This window comes from Stegostoma tigrinum, chromosome 14 (assembly GCF_030684315.1).
Source record: "Stegostoma tigrinum isolate sSteTig4 chromosome 14, sSteTig4.hap1, whole genome shotgun sequence".
Classification (NCBI taxonomy): domain Eukaryota; kingdom Metazoa; phylum Chordata; class Chondrichthyes; order Orectolobiformes; family Stegostomatidae; genus Stegostoma; species Stegostoma tigrinum.
The window spans coordinates 16,861,601-16,884,750 of NC_081367.1; the positions used below are offsets into that span (position 1 = coordinate 16,861,601).

Here is a 23,150-nt window from a genome sequence, read left to right on the forward strand (position 1 = left end):
CTTTATGCAGTTTATGCAGATCAGGTATTGAATTGCTGAGCCAGTAATTTACAGTATCCAGTAAAATCTGTGCCCCTTGGAGTTAAGTGAATGGAGATGTGGACGAGACAGAGGGGAATGGCTGCATGACAGAGTAATTATTTTAATGGGGACCAACGTATCAAATGTTGAGCTGAGGATGTTGCTCAGCAGGTTGACAGCTGCACAGATATTCTCGTGAATGGAGGGCCAGAGCAGCTCTGTGACACAGGACTCTGTGCTCTACAGTCTCTTCCCCAGGACATACACAGTGACAAACATCAACAGCACCTGGAGGACCGCCAACTTGGTGAAAAACGTTCTTTGGTCTGCCCAAACCTTGTTGGCCTTTTAAAACGAGGAGCTGACAAGGCTGGCACATTCCAAGGTGCAGGACTATGTGCTGCGGGACACACTAACGCTTGAGGCAGCTGCCACCAAAGCACAGTAGGGAAAGACCATTGTCTGAGGTCTTTCGTTGAAGGTAAATGGGGGTCCGTTCAGTTATAAAACCCGCATAACACCTCAAAAAGATGAAAATATTAGTTTTGTGTAAGACAGGTCTTTGGTTTATTTTGGGATAGAGTCAAAGCTCAACGTTTTGTTTGTTTGATATGCAACTGTGCAGAACCAAACTGCTTTTGTGTCAAGGTATATACACAAGGATTTTTATGAATAAAGTATACGTTTGAAATTTTTTAAAAATTGCAAGTGCAGTTGTTGGTGGATTGGAAAAGTTCTTTTTTTCCAAGGGTTCAGAGCAATTGTGGTTGGGAGTAGAAGGGGAATGTGAATTGAATTTGATGCAAGGAAGTGAGTAGTGATTGAAACCAAGCCATACAAAACAAGAGTTCCAGGAACAGTCTCTAGCCTTTGCCGAATGTACTGAGTTTTGACCAGGAATATTCTTAGATGATAGCCATGGCTCATTTGACAGCACAATCATCTCTGAATTACAAGGTTCCAAGTTTAAGCCCAACTCCAGGGTTTGAGAACAAAAATGAAGACTGATATCTGATGTCATACTGAAGACGTACTGCAGTATAGGAAGTGCTATCTTTCAGTGGAGATCTTAAATCCAGGCTCCAAACTCTCCTCTCAGATGGATGTAAATGAACCCATGCCATTATTTAAGAGATGAAAAAGGAAGTTGCAAATTTGTATTTCTGTGCAGTGAACAGTGACACACCACCTTAAACATCAGGATTATTCACACTGCTTTAAAATGTCTGCTCCATGCCTACAGTTCTAGCTTCCAGCAGCCTCTAATATTTTGTTTATTTTTGCTGAGTCCACATCAGATTTAAGGAATCAAGCACAGCGGGCACAAATGCAGAACAATTAAAAGCTACAGGCATTAGCTTCAGTATCCTGGCCAGTATTTCTTCAGTTGGCATCACAAAAATCAGATTATAAGGCTGTATGACATTGATGTTTGTGGATGTTTGCTACCACATTTGATATATTCCAAATTCAGCAGCACTTCATTGAATGTAAAGAGCTTTGAGACACTCAGTGGTCATGAAAAGCATGGTATAAATCCAAGTCTGTATTTTTTTTATATCTCAGGACTGTATCATCCCAGATGCCTTCAGTTAATGAAAAACACAATTGACAATAATTCGTATTCCAAATCAGCGACCATTGGCCCCCACTGAGTTGGTATCAGTTCAGAGGCTGGATTGAGATCACCACAGCCCCCGCCTTTCCCATGATTAACTAATCTATCAGCACCCTTCATTTAGACTTTAAGATGAAGAATGGTCGAGTTACCAGGTATTGGCAAACAGCAGTTATCCCATATCCCGCTAAACTCGAAGACTGAAGAAAACTTGCAGGGAAATTATAAATTATTCACCAGACTGACTCAATATTTTTTCATGATGTTACTCGCATTCTTTCTGAAAACAGATGTCGCTTTACCTCAGAGTAAAAAAAATCAAGCATGCACGCTGCTTTTGATTTGATTTGCTGAAAGCCATTTTTAGAGTACGTTTATAATAGATCAGTCTGAACTGGTTTTTAAATCCTAGTGTGTACACTTCCAACTCCAGCCAAGTCATGTGCTACTTTCAGTGTCGCTCCAGAGTTTCCAGACTCTGATTGGCTGTCATTAACACCCTCAGACGGTCCCCCCTTCCAACACCAGCAGTTCCTCTGAGAAATCTCCTCTACGGCATCTGCCTGCCTGTCTATGACTCTCACAGTGAGAATGGAATAAGTTAAGGAGTTTCAGCAGGATTGTGTGCAGTCGGCTCTCAGAGCTTGCCGGTGGAAGTCTGTTCCTCCCTGTTTTTGTTTCACAAGACACCTCACCCAGAAAAGAAAGTAAAAGTCCCGAGGCAACAAGAGGAGCTGTCTCAAGACTTTCCTCTTTTTTATATGTAAAACTGTGGTATACCCTTCATCAGCTAAGCGAGAAGAACATCACTGAAAGTTAAAGGGTATGTGGAGTATACTTATTTATGTTCTGTGCAAGCTATCCTTCATGATTAAAAAAAAACGTTGAGCCTTGGCGACTGCTTTACTGAGATGAATTGGAGCAACAGTGCCGCTTCGGTTGTACTCATTGTAACCATGAAGAAAGCCTTTTGCGAAAATCTGTGTTAAAGTGAACTCCCGGTGGCATGACATTTACATTTAATGCTGTAGGCTCGTTTTGTGTTTAAGTAATGGAGAGAATGAAATTAGAAGCTTCTATCAGAGAGTTTGGGGGGGGGGGAGAGAGAGAGAGAGAGTCTCTGGAGAAAGATTTTACTGATTCCTAAAGATGTAATGAAACAATCACAGTTATGCTTTGAGCTCATGGCTGTACTGTGTTGAATCAAATTATTTTCACATCGGGGTGCTGTTATCACAATTTTGCAGAAATAAGTTTCGTGATGAGCGGGATGGACGGTTTCGAAGTTACTCCGACGATTTATCGGCAGTTCTATCCGCATGGAAACATTGGAAAGTGTGCTTCGGTTATTTCTCTAGCGCTGGGATTTTGAAGTGGTGTCACCTCGAACATGGGTCTGCTTGCTAAAACACGCGCGCGCACACACGCACACTAACATCAAGCCCGCTTTTGCTGTGTCACGCCGAGAGCTATCTCCATGTACACAATACAGTTACAGCGACAACAAACAAACAAGTGTAGCTGATATCCAGCAGCATCAAAGTGTTAGACAGGGCAGTGAATAGGATTCATGTGATTACGGCTCCTACTGCTGTACAGTGTATATTGTCGTCGGGGTTTATGTTAGATGTATTTATAAAATAATTGAACACCTAGTTACCAGACTGTGTAATTTAATCGAGGGAGTTCAGATGGCATCATAAAAAGTAAGTGTAGTTCAAGTAGTTTATAAATGTTATCCGAAACCCTTGCTTAAGTACCAGCATTATAACCTTTATCTGACTCCCTGAGATCTGATATTTAAAGGAATATTGACTTTATTTAAATAAAGGAAACTTTCTTTTCCCCCATTTGTTGGGAAATTCAGATCAAAGGGCACCACGAGGTAGGTCACTTTTAGGTGAAATCGGTGTGACGAAAAAGATCACACACACATTCTGACGCCCTTCGAGTCCCCTATTTTTTTCTCACCATGACAGTACCTCTTTAACAGCTACGTAGAACATTCGCTTTTATTATTTGCCGACACTTCCATTTTCTTCCTCGTTTCACCACTCACCATTCACAGAAATTCACTTTGTCTTTAAATCTGCTTTATTGGGAAAATGATTTGCTGTCTATATTTCCGGCACAGATTGCTGCAATAAAGCAACTATCCTCAAGACTTCTGAAACTTGCCGTTACATTAATGTCGTCAGTTTTTTTTTAAAATCAATATTAAGTTTTTACTTGAATTGGCTCATTAACCATATATCAAGACCCTGCACTCTTCACTTAGAAGCGTTCTCTTGTTCAGGGTACGTCAGCTATCGGGGATGTTGTGCTTGGGTTGCAATCTGTTTGACCATATGCCTTTTATCTGCTGATGCCATATCCGTGTGTGTGTGTGTGGACCCTGGTGGTTGTAATGATGTGTGAAGGACATGTTAGCAGGGAGTAAGTTACTGCATGTGGGAGGAACCGCCAGCAGAATCCAAAGGTCGCAGAAATTAGATTCTGTTGAATCTCTCTAAGGAAGTGCCTGAGATGAATTAATTTCATATAATAGTTGTAAGTTTCATCGAACGAGCGCCCGTTGATGATTGTGTTCGTGTTACTGGCCCAATGCAGAGCTTACAGAGCTTCTGTTTGTTTCTTTTTCCCTGCTTATTCTTGTTTAATTAAAATATTTTTGAGATTAATTTGAAGAGAAAGGACTTACAGACATTAGAAAACTAAATGTCCTTTAGGCAGGGGAATCAAGTCTCGGCAAGACTGTACCTGCACTAGAGAAGTTTTAACATTGGCACCTTGGGATACAATGTAACAAAAATACTCGGTGAGGTCCGCTAATTGAATTCTGTCAAACAAGTGTTCAGCAGTGTGGTTTTCGCGTACCATTTTCCATTGGTATTTGTGATAGGGATTGCGAAAGGGCACGGGAATGGGCTCAGTGAATGTTACAAAGGCATTGGGAAAAAAATCTTCCGCACGCCACAGAAATTGCTGGAACACCGACTAATGGAGATTGCACACAGGATCAGACCCTTCAGCCCAGCGCTCTGTGTCAGCACAAAAGCAAACACCTCCCCCTAGTAAGGCAACATCTGCAGAGCCGAATTTTTTAAAAAAAGGTCTGGCTCCAGGGGTTGTTGAATGCATGTTGTTGAGAGAGCAAGTAAAGGGAGCATGGCAATTACATGTCAGGGTATCTCCCCGAAATTTCCTACCTGCATGCATCCTCATTTACAAACTTGACTTGGAGCCAACATGTTCCAAATGGCAGAGGAATGATGGCTTGACGCCAGTCTGAGCTGCCAGCCTCTTCAATCTGGCCTTCATTCTCCTCCTAACAACACTGTAGATGTAGCTTCAGAGATGGCTCGTTTCCACTGCCCCAAGATCATTTGGGATGGGCTTTAAATCCAGGCATGCCCACAAAACTTGAATGGGGGGGGGGGGGGGGGAGTGCCAGCTCTCATCCACAAATACAGCTGACAGGCCTGAGGTCAGGGGAGAAAAGGTAATGAATAGAGATCCACAAAACTACTGACAGTGACTGAAGGAAGGAATTTAGCTCTCTGTTCCCCTTCCCCCAAGGAAAGAAAGGGTGGTGTAGTGTTAATATCCCTGGACTAGTACTTTGGAGGCCAGGCATATCTCTGCATTCAAATCTCACCGTGGCATGTAGAGGGATTCAAATTAAAAAGGAGAAACAAAATTGGAATAGAAAGCACGTCTTATTGATAATGATTATGCAATGGTCATCAATTGTCATAAAATCCCATCTGGCTCAGTAAAATTTCTGCCATTCAAACCTGGTCTACTTATCGGTGTCTCCAGGTCCACAGCAATACAGTTTACTCCAAAATGGTCAAGTGAGCTACACACAGTCCAAGTCAATTCAGAAGGTGAAACAAATACTGTCCCTGCTGCCGATGCTCATTTCTCAAAGAATTCTTCAAAGTGATGATTCAAAGAGAAACAGCGATTAAGCCATTCAATGCCCAGTTCAGGTGGACTGTGATGCAAAATGTAAACTCCCAACACGAATATCTGACTTTTAATCAGCATCTTAAAATTGGTGTTAGATCATAATTTTCACCTATAATCAGCTGTATGTTTTTGTAATGAAGCATTTTTTAAATTTAGTTGTGGGACATGGACATCAGTGGCTGGCCAGCATTTCTTGCCCATCCCTAGTTACCCTTGAGAAGGTGGTGGTGAGCTGCCTTCTTGAACTGCTGTAGTTCTCCTGCCGTGGGTCGACCCACAATGCGATTATGGAGGGAATTCCAGGATTTTGACCCAGCCACCGTGAAGGAACGGCGAGATATTTCCAGGTCAGGATGGTGAGTGGCTTGGAAGGGGACTTTAAGGGGATGGTGTTCCCAAGAACCTGCTGCCCTTGTCCTAGAATTGGAATTGGTCATGAATTTGGAAGGTGCTGTCTGAGGATCTTTGGTGAATTTCTGCAGTGCGTCTTGAGGATAGTACACGCTGCTGCCACTGAGTGCCCGTGGTGGAGGGAGTGGATACTTGTGAATCCAATGCCAATCAAACTCTACTATTTATAGGTTTCTATTAAAATCATAGTGCTGGCCTCCAGTGTAAACTGGGTGGCTGAAGGTTGCGCTCCTAAAATGAAACTAGTCTGTGCCAATACTCTTATGAAAAGCTAAAAAAGTATTGGAAATTGATCTGATCACAATACTGGCTCAATAAATCAACAACCAATATTAGAGATGTTTGTCACCTAAAACAAAGAACAATGAAGTGGCAAGGGAAGCACAACCCTGGGTTTCCAAACAATGCAGGAATTGGCAGAGCGAATGTGAGGAAGCTGTTAGTGTGGGGGGGGGAAAAATGATGAATGAAAGATTGAATGTAAGCTGCGGAAATCTCGGTTTAAACCAAACTTCAGGAGTAACTAGTTTCCGCTTAAAGCTATCCCATGTTGGAGCTTGACACTTGGTTCTTGAATGACCATTGACATTCACAGGAAATGAAATGGAATATCTGATATTATGAATCTCACTATGTTAAGGGACAAAGATTAATGCAAAAATGTTCTAGATTGCTGACTGCAATTACCAACTTTGCTCCATCACAGCAATTTCCAACAAGCCAAAATTACAAGTGGGAAAGCAATACAAACTTGATTTCTTTTTTGCATTGCTTTATGACAATTGCAGGACATTCCAGTACACGTTAAAGCCGGGTACTTGTGGATTTAGTCAATTGTGTAATATTGATGGGAGAGAGAATTATATAAAATGTGCCTGTTCTATAAAATAAGCTTTTTATCATTATGGGGGTTAGTTGCAAAATATAGTTGTAATTGAAGAAGGGAAATATTCAAGTGCATCTTGTTAGAAAAAATAAACATGCTTGTGAATTATTTTCACATGTAACTTAAAGTTTATTAATTGGCAAAAATTACAGCATCAAAACTTGTCCACTAACAAAAGAATTGCTTTGTAGTAGGAATTTCCTATTCTTGATTTATATCGTCATTTAATCAGCAACGAAGAAGTGTGACAATAGCCTAATGTATAGGCATGACCCTTTAGAACTGAAATGAGGAGAAATTTCTTCTGCCAGAGAGTGGTGAATCTGTGGAACTCATTGCCACAGAAGGAGGCCAACTCACTGAGTGTATCGCAGATTGATTCCCGTGCTAATCAAGAATCTAAGGTTACAGGGAGAAGGCAGGAAAATGGGGTTGAGAAACATGTCGGCCATGACCAAATGGCAGAGCAGTTGATATTAAAGTTCTAAAGGTAGGTCACTAGACTTTAACTTTATTCTGTCTCCACAGATGCTATCAGGCCTGCTGAGTTCTTGCAGCAATTTTGGTTTTTTTGTTTGTTTCAAATATAACCTTAATTGAAAACCTTTAATATAAACAGTAATTACCTATGGTCTCCATAACCTTCTCAGTTCTTGTATGGGGAAACAGTTAGGAAAGCCAAATTTTTGGCCATTCTGCTTTTGAGGTGATTGAATTTAAAGGTGTTGACATGGAAAAATTAATGAGATTTTCCATCAGCAAGCTTGGTGCTATTGTTCACCATTTCTGGACTTTGGCTACAGTCCCTCTGATGCATTGCCCAGAGGTAGTATTGATCCCCACATCCCAGAATGATTACTTCTATCCCCAAATCTAGACAGCTGGTGAAATAATTTAACCATAGAAAAATCTCAGTTTCACCTGACTCATATTATCCAGCAGAATTAATTCATGAAGAATGCGATGCCTGATTTGATTTCTTCCTCAATCATCATGAGGCGCTGAGGCAAATTGAGCAGAGAGTGACTAAATCTGCACCGATCAACAATAAAATCTGAGACTACTCTCACTTGTTTGTCTCAGTTGCACACATAGAATTGTTACACAGAAATATCACAAGCTATTACATTGAATAGCTTGGCATATTTGGAAAGATTGGCACTCCCACTTTGTTAAGTACATGTGTGGTTAAGAAGCAAATATTTCAACTTCGAAAGCCTCTGTGTGCCACATTATGTTTGTCGGTCAGTCTACCATATCTGTAGTACTATTCAATGAGCAGTAATAACGTAGGAAATGACTTGCATACTCTGAAGAGTCATCTAGACTCAAAACGTTAGCTTGCTTTCTCTCCATTGATGCTGCCTGATCCATTTGATTTCGGTGTTTGTATACATATCTGACTTTGAATGGCATAGCAAGAACTGCAGATGCTGGAGTCAGAGTCAACACAGTGTGGAGCTGGAGGTACACAACAGTTCAGGCAGCATCAAAAGAGCAGGAAAGTTGATGTTTCGGGTTGGGACCCTTCATCAGAACATCAGTGTCTGTCTTCAAATGAGTAATGGATACAATGATGTACTATTAGCTGTCTCTCAGCTAATTCTGTTATATTCTAACAGAAGTGTTAAAACTGAGATCACACTATTCTCATAAATAACAAGCTGCAACAGGGATTTGTGCAGTAACTTGCCAATGATCAGAGAATTATGAACTTAACAAGGTGGATTTATCCAGGTAACACCAGATATTACATCAGGTCAGTAATCTAATGAAGTCAACACCATAAAGAATAGGTCTGTCAATCAGTGAGGAAGACAAACCATTGTACAAGAGTTGTGTAGCTACCAGACACCAGTCAAATTTGTGTGACCCTTCTATATTAACAACATTTAAGATTAAAGTTACTGATGTTTGCTGAGCTGTTTAAATGTGCTGAGTGATGAGAACCACGAAAACTCAAGCTGTTAAAATGTATATAAACGAAGTCAACTGAAGCAATAATTCATTGCAAAGAAATACAGCAGTGACAATTGGAATAACTACACTGTTGATGTTATATGACCGTAGCGTTAACAATAGATTAGTTCACTTTTACCTGTATTGATAGATTGTATGTCTCAGAGAATGGTCTGTTTCTTTATTTTTGCTAGTTGCAGATTTGTCTAAGGCACACTTTCAATTTACAGAAGAGTGAAAGAGTTAATATTAGCTGAGAGTCAAATGGACACAACAGGCTAACCCATTAGTCTCAGCATAGACGAGACTTCTCCAATTCTAGAAGTTTCACGCAGAAATGCAATTACTGCATAAACCCCTATTCACTGTATTTCCTTTTCCCTACTTCATTCTTCTTCTGTGACACAAATGTGAAACTCGGAAATTTATCAAGAAAAACAAGGCCAATCTTTAGAACTGGAATGTTGTACAGAAGCAACATTTAAACACTGCTCCTAATGGACTTTTGAATTATTCAGCTAAATGGGGGTGTCTGAATTATTATTTATACATTAATTATAAAACCCCTACAGTGCAAGAAAAAATTATTCAGCCCATTGAGTCTGCTGTGACCCTCTGAAGAGCAGACCATTAAGACCCAAACCCTATCCTACCCCTGTCATTCCATGTTTACCATTGGCTGATCCACCTAGGCCTGCACATCCCTGGACACTTTAGCATGGCTAATCCACTAACCTGCACATTTGGACTGTGGGAGGAATCCAGAGCACCCACCAGAAACCCATGCAGACGTGGGGACAACAGTCATCTGAGGCTGGAATCAAACACAGATCCCTGCACTGTGGGGCAGCACTGCTAACCACTGAGCCACCATGACACCTGTATTGCTATCCATCAGTAGCAGTAAAGACCGATGCACTATTACCTCAATTTTGCCAGAATCTTTAAATCATTTGCAAACATTAAAACATTTATATCACAGAATTATGATATCCTGTAGCATGAATGTAGGGCATTCTGCTTTCGTATCTGCTCATGTCCATTGAAAGCCTACCCTTTTACTGCATTCTTGACCCTAGTCATGTCAAACCTATCAGTGAGACAGAATTCAAGACACTTTTCTTTGTGGATAGATTTTATAAATTATTCAGTCTTGCTTCTCCTCCCACACACCCATGCCCCCTTAATATCTACGCAGTTGTTAATCAATTAACCCCATTCACTTGCTTAGCTTTGACTGAATTGAAAAGTTCTGTACTTTCCTGCTTTTCTTAAAAAAAAGCTAATTCCTTTTTTGACAATTTTAAAAAATCTACTTCCACCATCTCTTCAGATAATGCATCTCAGATCGTTGTTATTCATAGTAAATCATTATTTCTCCTGTGATCAGAGATAATGGGAACTGCAGATACTGAAGAATCTGAGATTTAAAAGTGTGGAGCTGGATGAACACAGCCGGCCAAGCAGCATCTTAGGAGCACAAAAGCTGACGTTTCGGGCCTAGACCCTTCAGCTTTTGTGCTCCTGAGATGCTGCTTGGCCTGCTGTGTTTATCCAGCTCCACACTTTTTAGTCTCATTTATTTTCCCTGTTGTTCTTTAGCCCGTTGCTTTGCACACACTCCCACCACCAAGAATGGTAATGTCTAGCAGATCTTGTACTTACCAGATACTTGGGTGTTCATGTGATGGGCTTGCTGCCAAACTGTCCTAGAGCAACAATGTCCCACCCTGCCTGCAGCCGCAGGTCACCTGGAGAGAGCAAGATCACTGTGTCAGGTCATAGCTACTGGCAGCGAAGCATCATGAAGACCAGGAGTAGTGGGTCCAAGAGGGAACTTATCAGTGGGAATCATGGTTGGTAGTAGCAGGGCAGGTGAAACAGGGGTTGGAAGTATGAGCATAGGACTGGCTTCCTCCCCCCCCCCCCCCCCCTCCCCGTCCTCCTCTTCCCCCCCCTCCCCGTCCTCCTCTTCCCCCCCCTCCCCGTCCTCCTCTTCCCCCCCCTCCCCGTCCTCCTCTTCCCCCCCCTCCCCGTCCTCCTCTTCCCCCCCCCCCGTCCTCCTCTTCCCCCCCCCCGTCCTCCTCTTCCCCCCCCCGCCGTCCTCCTCTTCCCTCCTCTTCCCCCCCCCTCCCCGTCCTCCTCTTCCCCCCCCCCGTCCTCCTCTTCCCCCCCCCGTCCTCCTCTTCCCTCCTCTTCCCCCCCCTCCCCGTCCTCCTCTTCCCCCCCCCTCCCCGTCCTCCTCTTCCCCCCCCCCCGTCCTCCTCTTCCCCCCCCCCCGTCCTCCTCTTCCCCCCCCCTCCCCGTCCTCCTCTTCCCCCCCCTCCCCGTCCTCCTCTTCCCCCCCCCCGTCCTCCTCTTCCCCCCCCCGTCCTCCTCTTCCCCCCCCCGTCCTCCTCTTCCCCCCCCCGTCCTCCTCTTCCCCCCCCCGTCCTCCTCTTCCCCCCCCCGTCCTCCTCTTCCCCCCCCCGTCCTCCTCTTCCCTCCTCTTCCCCCCCCCTCCCCGTCCTCCTCTTCCCCCCCCCCCTCCCCGTCCTCCTCTTCCCCCCCCCTCCCCGTCCTCCTCTTCCCCCCCCCCCTCCCCGTCCTCCTCTTCCCCCCCCTCCCCGTCCTCCTCTTCCCCCCCCTCCCCGTCCTCCTCTTCCCCCCCCCTCCCCGTCCACCTCTTCCCCCCCCCCCCTCCCCGTCCTCCTCTTCCCCCCCCCCTCCCCGTCCTCCTCTTCCCCCCCCCCTCCCCGTCCTCCTCTTCCCCCCCCCCCTCCCCGTCCTCCTCTTCCCCCCCCCTCCCCGTCCTCCTCTTCCGCCCCCCTCCCCGTCCTCCTCTTCCCCCCCCCTCCCCGTCCTCCTCTTCCCCCCCCCCCTCCCCGTCCTCCTCTTCCCCCCCCCCCTCCCCGTCCTCCTCTTCCCCCCCCCCTCCCCGTCCTCCTCTTCCCCCCCCCCTACCCGTCCTCCTCTTCCCCCCCCCTCCCCGTCCTCCTCTTCCCCCTCTTCCCCCCCCTCCCCGTCCTCCTCTTCCCCCTCTTCCCCCCCCCTCCCCGTCCTCCTCTTCCCCCCCCCCTCCCCCCCCTCCCCGTCCTCCTCTTCCCCCCCCCCTCCCCGTCCTCCTCTTCCCCCCCCCCTCCCCGTCCTCCTCTTCCCCCCCCCCCTCCCCGTCCTCCTCTTCCCCCCCCCCCTCCCCGTCCTCCTCTTCCCCCCCCCCTCCCCGTCCTCCTCTTTCCCCCCCCTCCCCGTCCTCCTCTTTCCCCCCCCCTCCCCGTCCTCCTCTTCCCCCCCCCCTCCCCGTCCTCCTCTTCCCCCCCCTCCCCGTCCTCCTCTCCCCCCCCCGCCCCCGTCCTCCTCTTCCCCCCCCCCCGTCCTCCTCTTTCCCCCCCCCCTCCCCGTCCTCCTCTTCCCCCCCCCCCGTCCTCCTCTTCCCCCCTCCCCGTCCTCCTCTTCCCCCCCCCCCTCCCCGTCCTCCTCTTCCCCCCCCCCCCTCCCCGTCCTCCTCTTCCCCCCCCTCCTCTTCCCCCCCCCTCCTCTTCCCCCCCCCTCCTCTTCCCCCCCCCTCCTCTTCCCCCCCCCTCCTCTTCCCCCCCCCCTCCTCTTCCCCCCCCTCCTCTTCCCCCCCCTCCTCTTCCCCCCCCTCCTCTTCCCCCCCCCTCCTCTTCCCCCCCCCTCCTCTTCCCCCCCCCTCCTCTTCCCCCCCCCCTCCTCTTCCCCCCCCCCTCCTCTTCCCCCCCCCTCCTCTTCCCCCCCCCTCCTCTTCCCCCCCCCCTCCTCTTCCCCCCCCCCTCCTCTTCCCCCCCCCCTCCTCTTCCCCCCCCCCTCCTCTTCCCCCCCCCCTCCTCTTCTCCCCCCCCTCCTCTTCTCCCCCCCCTCCTCTTCCCCCCCCCTCCTCTTCCCCCCCCCTCCTCTTCCCCCCCCCTCCTCTTCCCCCCCCCTCCTCTTCCCCCCCCCTCCTCTTCCCCCCCCTCCTCTTCCCCCCCCTCCTCTTCCCCCCCCCTCCTCTTCCCCCCCCCGTCCTCCTCTTCCCTCCTCTTCCCCCCCCCGTCCTCCTCTTCCCTCCTCTTCCCCCCCCTCCCCGTCCTCCTCTTCCCCCCCCCCGTCCTCCTCTTCCCCCCCCCTCCCCGTCCTCCTCTTCCCCCCCCCCCGTCCTCCTCTCCCCCCCCCGTCCTCCTCTCCCCCCCCCCCGTCCTCCTCTCCCCCCCCCCGTCCTCCTCTCCCCCCCCCCGTCCTCCTCTCCCCCCCCCGTCCTCCTCTCCCCCCCCCCGTCCTCCTCTCCCCCCCCCCGTCCTCCTCTCCCCCCCCCCGTCCTCCTCTCCCCCCCCCCGTCCTCCTCTCCCCCCCCCCGTCCTCCTCTCCCCCCCCCGTCCTCCTCTCCCCCCCCCCGTCCTCCTCTCCCCCCCCCCGTCCTCCTCTCCCCCCCCCCGTCCTCCTCTCCCCCCCCCCGTCCTCCTCTTCCCCCCCCCGTCCTCCTCTTCCCCCCCCCGTCCTCCTCTTCCCCCCCCCGTCCTCCTCTTCCCTCCTCTTCCCCCCCCCCCCCCCGTCCTCCTCTTCCCCCCCCTCCCCGTCCTCCTCTCCCCCCCCGCCGTCCTCCTCTTCCCCCCCCGTCCTCCTCTTCCCTCCTCTTCCCCCCCCTCCCCGTCCTCCTCTTCCCCCCCCTCCCCGTCCTCCTCTTCCCCCTCTTCCCCCCCCTCCCCGTCCTCCTCTTCCCCCTCTTCCCCCCCCCCTCCCCGTCCTCCTCTTCCCCCCCCCCCGTCCTCCTCTTCCCCCCCCCCTCCCCGTCCTCCTCTTCCCCCCCCCCCGTCCTCCTCTTCCCCCCCCCCTCCCCGTCCTCCTCTTCCCCCCTCCCCGTCCTCCTCTTCCCCCCCCCCCGTCCTCCTCTTCCCCCCCCCGTCCTCCTCTTCCCCCCCCCGTCCTCCTCTTCCCCCCCCCGTCCTCCTCTTCCCCCCCCCCGTCCTCCTCTTCCCCCCCCCCTCCTCTTCCCCCCCCCCTCCTCTTCCCCCCCCCCTCCTCTTCCCCCCCCCTCCTCTTCCCCCCCCCTCCTCTTCCCCCCCCCTCCTCTTCCCGTCCCCCTCCTCTTCCCGTCCCCCTCCTCTTCCCGTCCCCCTCCTCTTCCCGTCCCCCTCCTCTTCCCGTCCCCCTCCTCTTCCCGTCCCCCTCCTCTTCCCGTCCCCCTCCTCTTCCCGTCCCCCTCCTCTTCCCGTCCCCCTCCTCTTCCCGTCCCCCTCCTCTTCCCGTCCCCCTCCTCTTCCCGTCCCCCTCCTCTTCCCGTCCCCCTCCTCTTCCCGTCCCCCTCCTCTTCCCGTCCCCCTCCTCTTCCCGTCCCCCTCCTCTTCCCGTCCCCCTCCTCTTCCCGTCCCCCTCCTCTTCCGTCCCCCCCCCTCTTCCGTCCCCCCCCCTCTTCCGTCCCCCCCCCTCTTCCGTCCCCCCCCCTCTTCCGTCCCCCCCCCTCTTCCGTCCCCCCCCTCTTCCCGTCCCCCCCCTCTTCCCGTCCCCCCCCTCTTCCCGTCCCCCCCCTCTTCCCGTCCCCCCCCTCTTCCCGTCCCCCCCCTCTTCCCGTCCCCCCCCTCTTCCCGTCCCCCCCCTCTTCCCGTCCCCCCCCTCTTCCCGTCCCCCCCCTCTTCCCGTCCCCCCCCCTCTTCCCGTCCCCCCCCCTCTTCCCGTCCCCCCCCCTCTTCCCGTCCCCCCCCCTCTTCCCGTCCCCCCCCCTCTTCCCGTCCCCCCCCCTCTTCCCGTCCCCCCCCTCTTCCCGTCCCCCCCCTCTTCCCGTCCCCCTCATGCTGTCTCTGTTTCAATCCCTCTTTTCCACTCTCCCAATCCATCACTCACCCTCCCTCCCCCCTCTCTGTCTCACTCATTCTCCCTTGCACTGTTTTTCTCTCTCCCTCACACACTTACTCGCTTTCCATGCTGTATTACTCTGACTCTGTCACTCACTGTCTCTCTTCCACTCTCCCACTCCCTCTTTTTCTCGCTGTCTTCCATGTACTCACTCTCTCCCACGCAGTTGTGCACTCTCTCTCACTTTCCATGCTGTATTACTCTACGACTCTCTCACCGACACTCTCTCTTCCACTCCACCACACTCCTGTCTTTGTCTCTTGCCCTCACTAACTCTCTTTCTCCCTCCCTCTTACATGCCTACGTTAATTCCTATGGTGATAACAAAGCTGGCAGAGATCTTTCAAACGTCAACTTGCCCAATTATCATGATTTTCCAACCTTCTAAATTAATGGCTGCAAAATTGGGGATCTCAAGCTATCCTTGACCAGTCTTTCTCTGAGACATGCCTCTCAATTTCTCTGTTGAAAATGTTGTGATTACTAAGAATGCAACTAAATTACACGCATATTTATTAATCTTGAGATTCTTAATTGAGTTAATGGTAAAATGAAATTCTGCACTCATTTAAAAAAAAATGCCATTTTGGATGTTACTACTTTTGGATTTGTGATTTTTCTATATTCTAGAGATCTTTAAGTAAAAGGAGACCAAATATTTTGATGCTGAAGCTTGCTTTTTATGTTTGCGCTTGGGATATAGTTGATGGCAACCATGTATTCAGTGTCCCAGCTTAGTTATCCTGTGAAAGTAATGGTAAGCCAGCTTCTTCAACTGCTGTGTTTATTATGTTGCTGCTGCTCTTTAATGTGAAGTTGGTAATTTGGGAACATCAATCCAGAGATGAACAGATCTGCTTAAAACAGAGTAGGAAAGGTAGCTCAATTTTAATTCTGCAAACATGAATTGAAGATGTTGTTAAATCAAGAAATGCTGGGTATATTCAGCAGGCCTGGCAATATCTGCAGTGAGATAAACCGTTAATTTTCGACATCATTGACCTTTTTCGATCAGAAGGAGTTATGTTGTACTGAGTGGTGACAATTTGAATCATTTTAACCTAATCCACCTGACTGGAATGAGGCATATTCCAATTGTTTTACATCATGTCCTGTTTTTACTTCCCATCAAAGTTGATTTAAGTCTGACATTTATATACCATACCACCCAAATGAGCCTCATTCCTGCCAGGTTCAATTCTAGGTTAAATTCCTCATAAAAATGACCCTGAGCTGTCAGTTGTTTCTCATTTCAATTCCCTGTTCCGAACTTTCTGTCCTTGGCCTGTTGCAGTTTTCCAATGAATCTCGCATGCAAACCCAAGGAAGTATATCACTGCTCAACTTGACAATCTACAGATTTCTGGACTCAACAATTTTAGATCTGGTTTGATTTATTTCACTTTTTATTTCTTTTTCCATCACCCTGCGTTCAGACAGCTGCCATTCAGCCCTTTACCTCTCATTTGGGCACGTCGTTTTGGTTCTTGCATTTAATTCATTAACGTCATACCTTAGGTTTTTTTTTCATGTCTCTGCCTCAACCCCAGCACAGACCGTTCCTTTTTGTTGTCAACTCTTCCCTTGATCCCTTTCACTTGCTTGAAATTTATTCCATTTCTATCTTTCCTCAGCTGTTCATCATAACCTCAGATGTTATCTTTATTTCTGTCAGCTGATGTTGCCTGATCTGCTGAGTATTTCCAGAATTTTGTTTTCACTTTGGATTTCAAGCAACTGCAGAATTTAGTAAGGTTCAGCATTGATTGTGTTTTTTTTGTGCCTTCCTAACAAAGTTTTGAAGCTCAACCAAGGATTGCTAAATGAATATGGGTTCTGTTTATTTGAGCACCCAATTATAGGTTAACTCAGACAGATTTATTGCAGAAGTTCAGTACATATTGCAGACAGTCACACACCCTTACACTTGCAAGCTGTAGCTAGATTGACAATAGCTGCTAGTCATATGTTCTACGTCCTGTTGATTTGGTTAATAGCATTTTCCTTCTTAAACTGATTTCACAACTTAATGTGCCACTGAGTGTTACCGTGTTGTAGTTGCTTTGCATATCAGGTTACGTCATACTCCAAATACTTTGCAGAGATTTAAAATATCAAAACTCTGTCTACGGATTTCAAGTGATGAAGTAGCGACTGCCTTACAATCTTCAGAGGAATCTTCAGTTGTACCACATTAATGAAATAGTCAGACTTTAAGAACTCACTCATTACCAAGAATAATTTTTAGTTCATGCGATCTCCAAACAAATCACATAAAATGTTGAGTAATTTAATGTAACAAAGACTGTAATGCTTTGTAATTTGCAACAATGTCATTACAGTTGAAAGGTGATCACCTACCTTTTCAAAACTAAATTAACATTTAGGTACTTATGGGCTGTTAAATATATCAGAAATTTAAATAGCCAATTATATAAGTGTTTGCAATTCTACAGCTCAAATTTATTGTGCCTATTTTACAGTATAGTTAGTGTGAAAAATTAGGATTATTAAGTCAGTGCACATGACATTGTAAAGAAATCCTCAGCTACTTCGCAAACATTACATTGGTCAATAGAAGTATTTTACACATATTATCGTGAAAGATATTCAAATTAACTTAAAACTACTAATGTTGATGGTCATTTGGTAGTGCTTAACTGCATATTGCTGAAAAAGACACATTTTGTAGAAGCTTTTCAACTTGCTTTCATCAGGACAATTCATGGGAAACCAATTTAAGGCAAACCAACATTTATACTATACAAATTGGGAATGCTGTTGAGTTGACCAGCAGAATTTGATTGGTTGAGTCATTGTCAGGCAGAATGCACCAGTTACTGATAACTGACAGGTCAAGTCCTCATATACGATAAATATTGGTTTTCTTCTTAAATTGATATTCTTTGCAAATTGACCTGATGTGTGCAAGTCATAGAGTCTCAAAGCTTGGAAAAAATGTATGTTTTAGCGATTACTGATATGCTTCAGTTGAACATCTTCATTTTAGCAGCAGTTTAAAAAAAAATTTGTCACCCTGCTTAGATGAAAGAGAATTCAAATGTTGGCAAGTGAACTAAAACCAAAATACCTTATTCTAAAAAATTTATTACAGTACATGCCAGCACTAAGTATTTTCCACTGGAAGTCCTCACGAAGAAGAGAATACACCTGCTCAATTATTTCAAATGGCAGAATTATGGCAATAGTGTAATTCCTACTATTGTACAATGGCACTGGTACACCCTGACAATTCTAGTGCATTCCTGTTGTTCAGACTGATAGCTATATAAAGAGCTGGAGGACAGGGGAAAGAAACTGTCTGCAGACCGCTGGTTGTATACAGAAATTGCAAATTGTTCATGTGTGTAAACTTAAGAATAATAACAAACTCAATCATTGCGTGGCATTGGATAGGATATGTTAGTGAGGTAACGGCTGTTTGAGACAGTTGTTATATTACCTGACTTGATACTTGCACAGCAAAGGCCAAGAAGGCCGTAGATTTGGTGTGTGAGATCAGACTTACAAGCACCACTGTCATCCTGTGAATGAATAAAAGGGAACAGCCACCTTTGTAGGACCATACATGATAATGCTCTGTCACAAAGGAATCCCGCTCTCTGCAAATCATTACTTTAGCTCAAGACTATATTCAAGAGAACAGCAAGAAAATTTGGAGTAAAAACTGCAGACCATTACTCAATGCCTGGTGAAAAATAGTGCTTTTCTTTAGCTATAGAGGATATGTGCTACGACTCAATATCGTATTGTTGGGCAAAGCAAGATTTTCTGGCTCAGTTGGCCGTTAATATAGTTTATGCCTTTTATTTAAATAACAGCACCTTAGTTTCCTGCAATTACCTATTTGCCTCTTAATTATCCCATACAGAAGATCCAATTAAATCATATAGATCCTGTTGTTAAAATCTTTTGAATGTGGTCTTTGATATAATTGGTGACTTTTTTTTTCCTAAAAGGTTGTTGAAGGGACACTACCCTGATTACTGTGGAACGAACACTGCAAAACAGCTAGATATTTGGCTTCAAAATGGAATAACATGCCTGACGTGTTTACTTTATTCATTTCATTACAAGCTGCGTCGTTGGTTTGAAGTGTTTGGCAAACAAAGAAAGGTTAGTGAAACACTTGATATAAAAATAAAGCCATGGACTTTTGCTTGTACCGCATCTATTTTTCAGGCAACAAAGTGTCCAAGGAGACGTGTTGACCCTTTTGAGTCTGGAAGCACACAAAATGACATACAGTATTAGTTGTGGTACCCTATGCTCACCCAGAATGCCCACTTCACTCCAGACTTATTATTCTTCTTTCATTCCCTTGGTTTTTTATTTAAAAAGGACATAAGTCATGTTTGTACATTTGAACCAAGGCGATCTTGGTGCTAGGCTGGGAGATGCAATCTATTAACACTATAGCTAATAACTATATCATCCAGAATAGTCAGTGTATTCTGTCAATTGGATTTGAAATTATTGTAAGCCCGATTCAAAATCAAAAATACAGTATGGCACTGAATACTTCCAGATGGAACGCATGTTACCAGTCAACCTGAATCAACATTTAACTTGATTCTCCCCTTAAAATCAGAAGTTATCTCCATCGTATGAAGAAAAACGAAAATGAATAAGAAGAACTAGTAAAGTCATTGGCGATCTTTACTGGATGTAATTGTGTGGTTTCCGTCAATACGTCGTCTGTTCTGAAGCAACTGAAAAATACTTCACAGAAATGTTCCTGTTAGGGACCAATGCTCCAAATAATGTATAAATCATGAGGAAAAATTTCATTGTTGGCACACCACAGTCTTTAGCCCACTTAATGGGATTTTAGCAATCTTAGCTTATCTTGGACTTGGTTTAATCTTAGCCAAGTATGTTTAGAGATGTTCTGTCAACACCTCTTCAAAGTAAAGTTCTTTAGGTTAGAATCAGAAAATATGTTGCTCAAAAGTAACTTTTGAAATATAGCATTTTTTGACATTTGGATTTATAATAATAGCACTAATGCTTTAAGCACAAATGAAATCTTTAGTTTAATGCAAAACAAGGTCAAGCTAATCATTTTACTTTCAATTTATCTTGGATACGATGTCATATTATTTGTTTCCAAATAATCCTGGAAATGACTTCCAATACATTGTTTTCTGATTGTTGTCTCAATTTAAATAGAGCGACATCACGAGTCATGGTAAATGTTACAAGCTAGTGATGAGAATTCAGGTTTGTGCAATATTTGAGTTGACCTTAAAAGACCTGAATGCAACTAGTCAACGGTCAGACCCAAATGTTAAACTTATAATAACGGATGTTAATCTAGGATCATAAATGTGCTTTCCCATTACAACAAACATAGTTGAGGCCTCTTTCTGTGGTTATTAGGCAATATAGCACAAACTAAAGGGGCTTAGCCTTCAGCGTACTACATGCGTACCTTAGCATGAGTACTGCAGTTTACTTAAAGAACAATTGTATGGATAAAATGTATGATGAAATCCTCCAGTCACATTGCGCACCCATTAAACACAATGCTTAAAATTTGCATGAACTTTGCACTTGCAATATATGTTATCACAATATGTGCATTCACTTCATAAGTTTGAGCATGCTCACCATTACTATTTAGAATATTTTACTTTTTCTTAATAAAAGAATTACATGTCCAGCGTTTTAATCTCATCCATCTTAAAAACAACCAGACAGCTTCTTACATCTCCAAAATTAAAACAAAGCAGAAAGAAAAATATTTGCATTAGTCTAACACCCCTCTTGGCCTCAGAATGTCCTGAAGCACTTTACAATAAATAGTGGTTTTGAAATGGACTCGCTGTTGTACATGTAGGAAATAGGATGGCCAATTTCTACATAGCAAAGTCCCACAAAAAGTAATAAGATAAATAGCCCAATAATCTCTGTTGAAAGTTAATTATAGGATAGATGGTAACTATTATATGGTGAAAAACATTCTTGTTTTTCTTCAAAATAGTGCTTTAGGGTCTTCTACATTTACCTCAGAATTCACTTTGTGCCAGGTCCTGTCCCATGGATAAGACAACATGTTGTAAAGTAGTAAAATGTGAGGCTGGATGAACACAGCAGGCCCAGCAGCATCTCAGGAGCACAAAAGCTGACGTTTCGGGCCTAGACCCTTCATCAGAGAGGGGGATGGGGTGAGGGTTCTGGAATTTTAAAAAATGTTGTAAAATAGAATAGTTTTGATGAGGTTAATGTTCATGTTAATGAACATTGGCTTCACCATAGTTCTACATGTCACATACAGGCTGTAGTTAGAGACTGAGAGTTCCACCCCAACTTTCAAAGGGAGCACTCTCTATTCTTCTGTGCAATGTCCTAGTAATTGATCAAATGTAGTTGCAGTGATTGCTGTCATACAATAAGCCCCTTGTCATCTAAGAACAATGTTGCTTCTGATGATACTGAATGGGGTTTTGTCTTCTACCACTAATCATTAGGTGAGCCAAAGACAAAGAAAGGTGTGTGGCAGCAAGTTCCCTCAAACAATCCTTACCCAATACCACATACAAGTAGTGGTGGCAAATACCATGAAGCGCCAGCAGTGATTAACTGGGAAAATACCATATAGTGCAGCACTCGCTCAGTAATACACTGACTTGATTGGCAGATTTTGTGATTGTATCTGATGAAGTGGGACTTGCGCCCAAAATGCTCAGAGGTGAGGGTGCTGCTGATGAGTCCTGGCTGACACCGAATAGTAGCATTAACATTAAACTACTGTCAAAATGGCAGGCATTGGTAAGCTTTGGGGAATGTATGGTTTCCTCCTCCACCTCCCCCGACCCGAATCCCCCCCCCCCATCCACCCACACACACAGTGCAGAAATAAGGAAGGGTGACTTCATGAGTAGATATTGGATGGTATCGGTGCCTGTCTGGCCACATCCAGCTTACTTACAGGTTGAGACACAGCACTGACTGAAAAATAATAACCTACTCAGACACAACAAAACAGCTATGAATGGTACATTGTACCTCTTAAAAATCAGATGTGAGTTTTAACCAAGACCTACAAAAGTGGAAATCTGTGCCATTTGTGTCAAAGATCCGTAGGCACCTTTTAACAACAAAACTGTACTGGCAGCAGCCACCAATTTCTAACTTTGTAGCTGTTTGCTAACTAGACACCAGCAGTATCAGCCGACTCTCTCTCCATAGATGTGTGAAAAGGGGTTATACATTGGTTCAGTCCTTTATTGTTCGTTCTTAATCACCAGGAAACTCGTGGTATCAGTCGCACTATTGAATTTTATGACACACAGGGGACTACGTAGCTGCTATGTTGTATCAATGCAGTATTTCTGTTTTGGTGTCATTAGCCAAGAGTGAAAAGGGAGTCAGTTAAGATTCACATAGTTGACAGCTTCTGGGGTGACCCGGTCTCAAATTCAGCCGCACTTGCTGCTTTTGAAGCCATAAGACATAGCTGCTGAAGCAGCCCATTATGTCTGCTGCACAATTCAGGGAAATCACAGCTGATCTGATAATCTTCAACTCTGTTTTCCTGCCTTTTCCCCCGATCCTTGATTCCCTTACAGATTAAGTATCTATCTCGGCCTTGAATGTAGTCAATGATGTAGCCTCAGCAGTTTAATAAAAAACACAGGTCGACCACCTTCTGAAAGAAAAAAATCTTCCTCATCTCTACAGCCAAGTAAACTTTATCCACTTTCTGGCAAATCCAGTATATTTCCGATACCTTAGACACCTTGCAGATCTCTGAGGGACAGCACTTGAGGTTGTGTCCACTCTGGTCAATGGGTGCTAGTGACTTTGGGAGTAAACATCACGGGAGAAGTCAAATCTTGAAGCTCTGCTTCAAATCGTTGTTCATTTGATCCCCCACCAGGCTAAATACAGATCACAGAACTCTCTCATGCGTTACAATACAAAATAGCATGACAATTCAGGAGTGACTATCAGAAGTTGACTTCAGATCTTTGCATCAGCGATGCTGCACTCCATGTGTACACTGCATATTTCCAACGGCACTTGCACAGCTTGGTGAGAGTGATGCAGAGTGCTGCAAAATGCTGAGTTGCTCATCACCATTGGTAGTTCTGAAAGAGGAAAAGCTAATTGTCAACAGTGTTTGCATAGCAATAGGTTCTGTGCAAGGTTTTTTTCTGCGAAGTGTATGTCAATATGCTTGTGAGTGAGCAAAGGATAATTTAATTTGGGAGGATCTGAATAAATGGTACCAGCTCGACATTTGAGAAAGGCCTCTTCCTTCCATACTCTGCATACTTTCATACCGAATGATGGCTTACTGAAAGGAAAACAAAGATTTTTGATTTATATAATGCTCCACCTTTTCAAGTTTGCATCATTTTCTTTTTGGAAGTCGTTTTGTCAGCATACACAACACTTCAGATACTGTAAGCTTACGAACTAACCAAG

The 23,150-nt window shown here is 45.7% G+C and overlaps 1 protein-coding gene across 4 annotated transcripts in view; it reads left to right on the forward strand.

Annotated features, from left to right (window-relative positions):
* Positions 1 to 2,168: 2,168 nt before the first annotated feature.
* The window catches only part of ppp2r3a (protein phosphatase 2, regulatory subunit B'', alpha), a 307,995-nt gene continuing 287,013 nt past the window's right edge, over positions 2,169 to 23,150 (forward strand). For 2 of the 4 annotated variants that reach the window (XM_048542153.2, XM_048542157.2), the window contains exons 1-2: positions 2,169 to 2,462; positions 18,674 to 18,830. The gene's annotated coding sequence lies outside the window, so the exon portion shown is untranslated. The remainder of the gene's footprint in view (positions 2,463 to 18,673; positions 18,831 to 23,150) is intronic. The other 2 variants (XM_048542154.2, XM_059651020.1) reach the window with 1 other exon arrangement.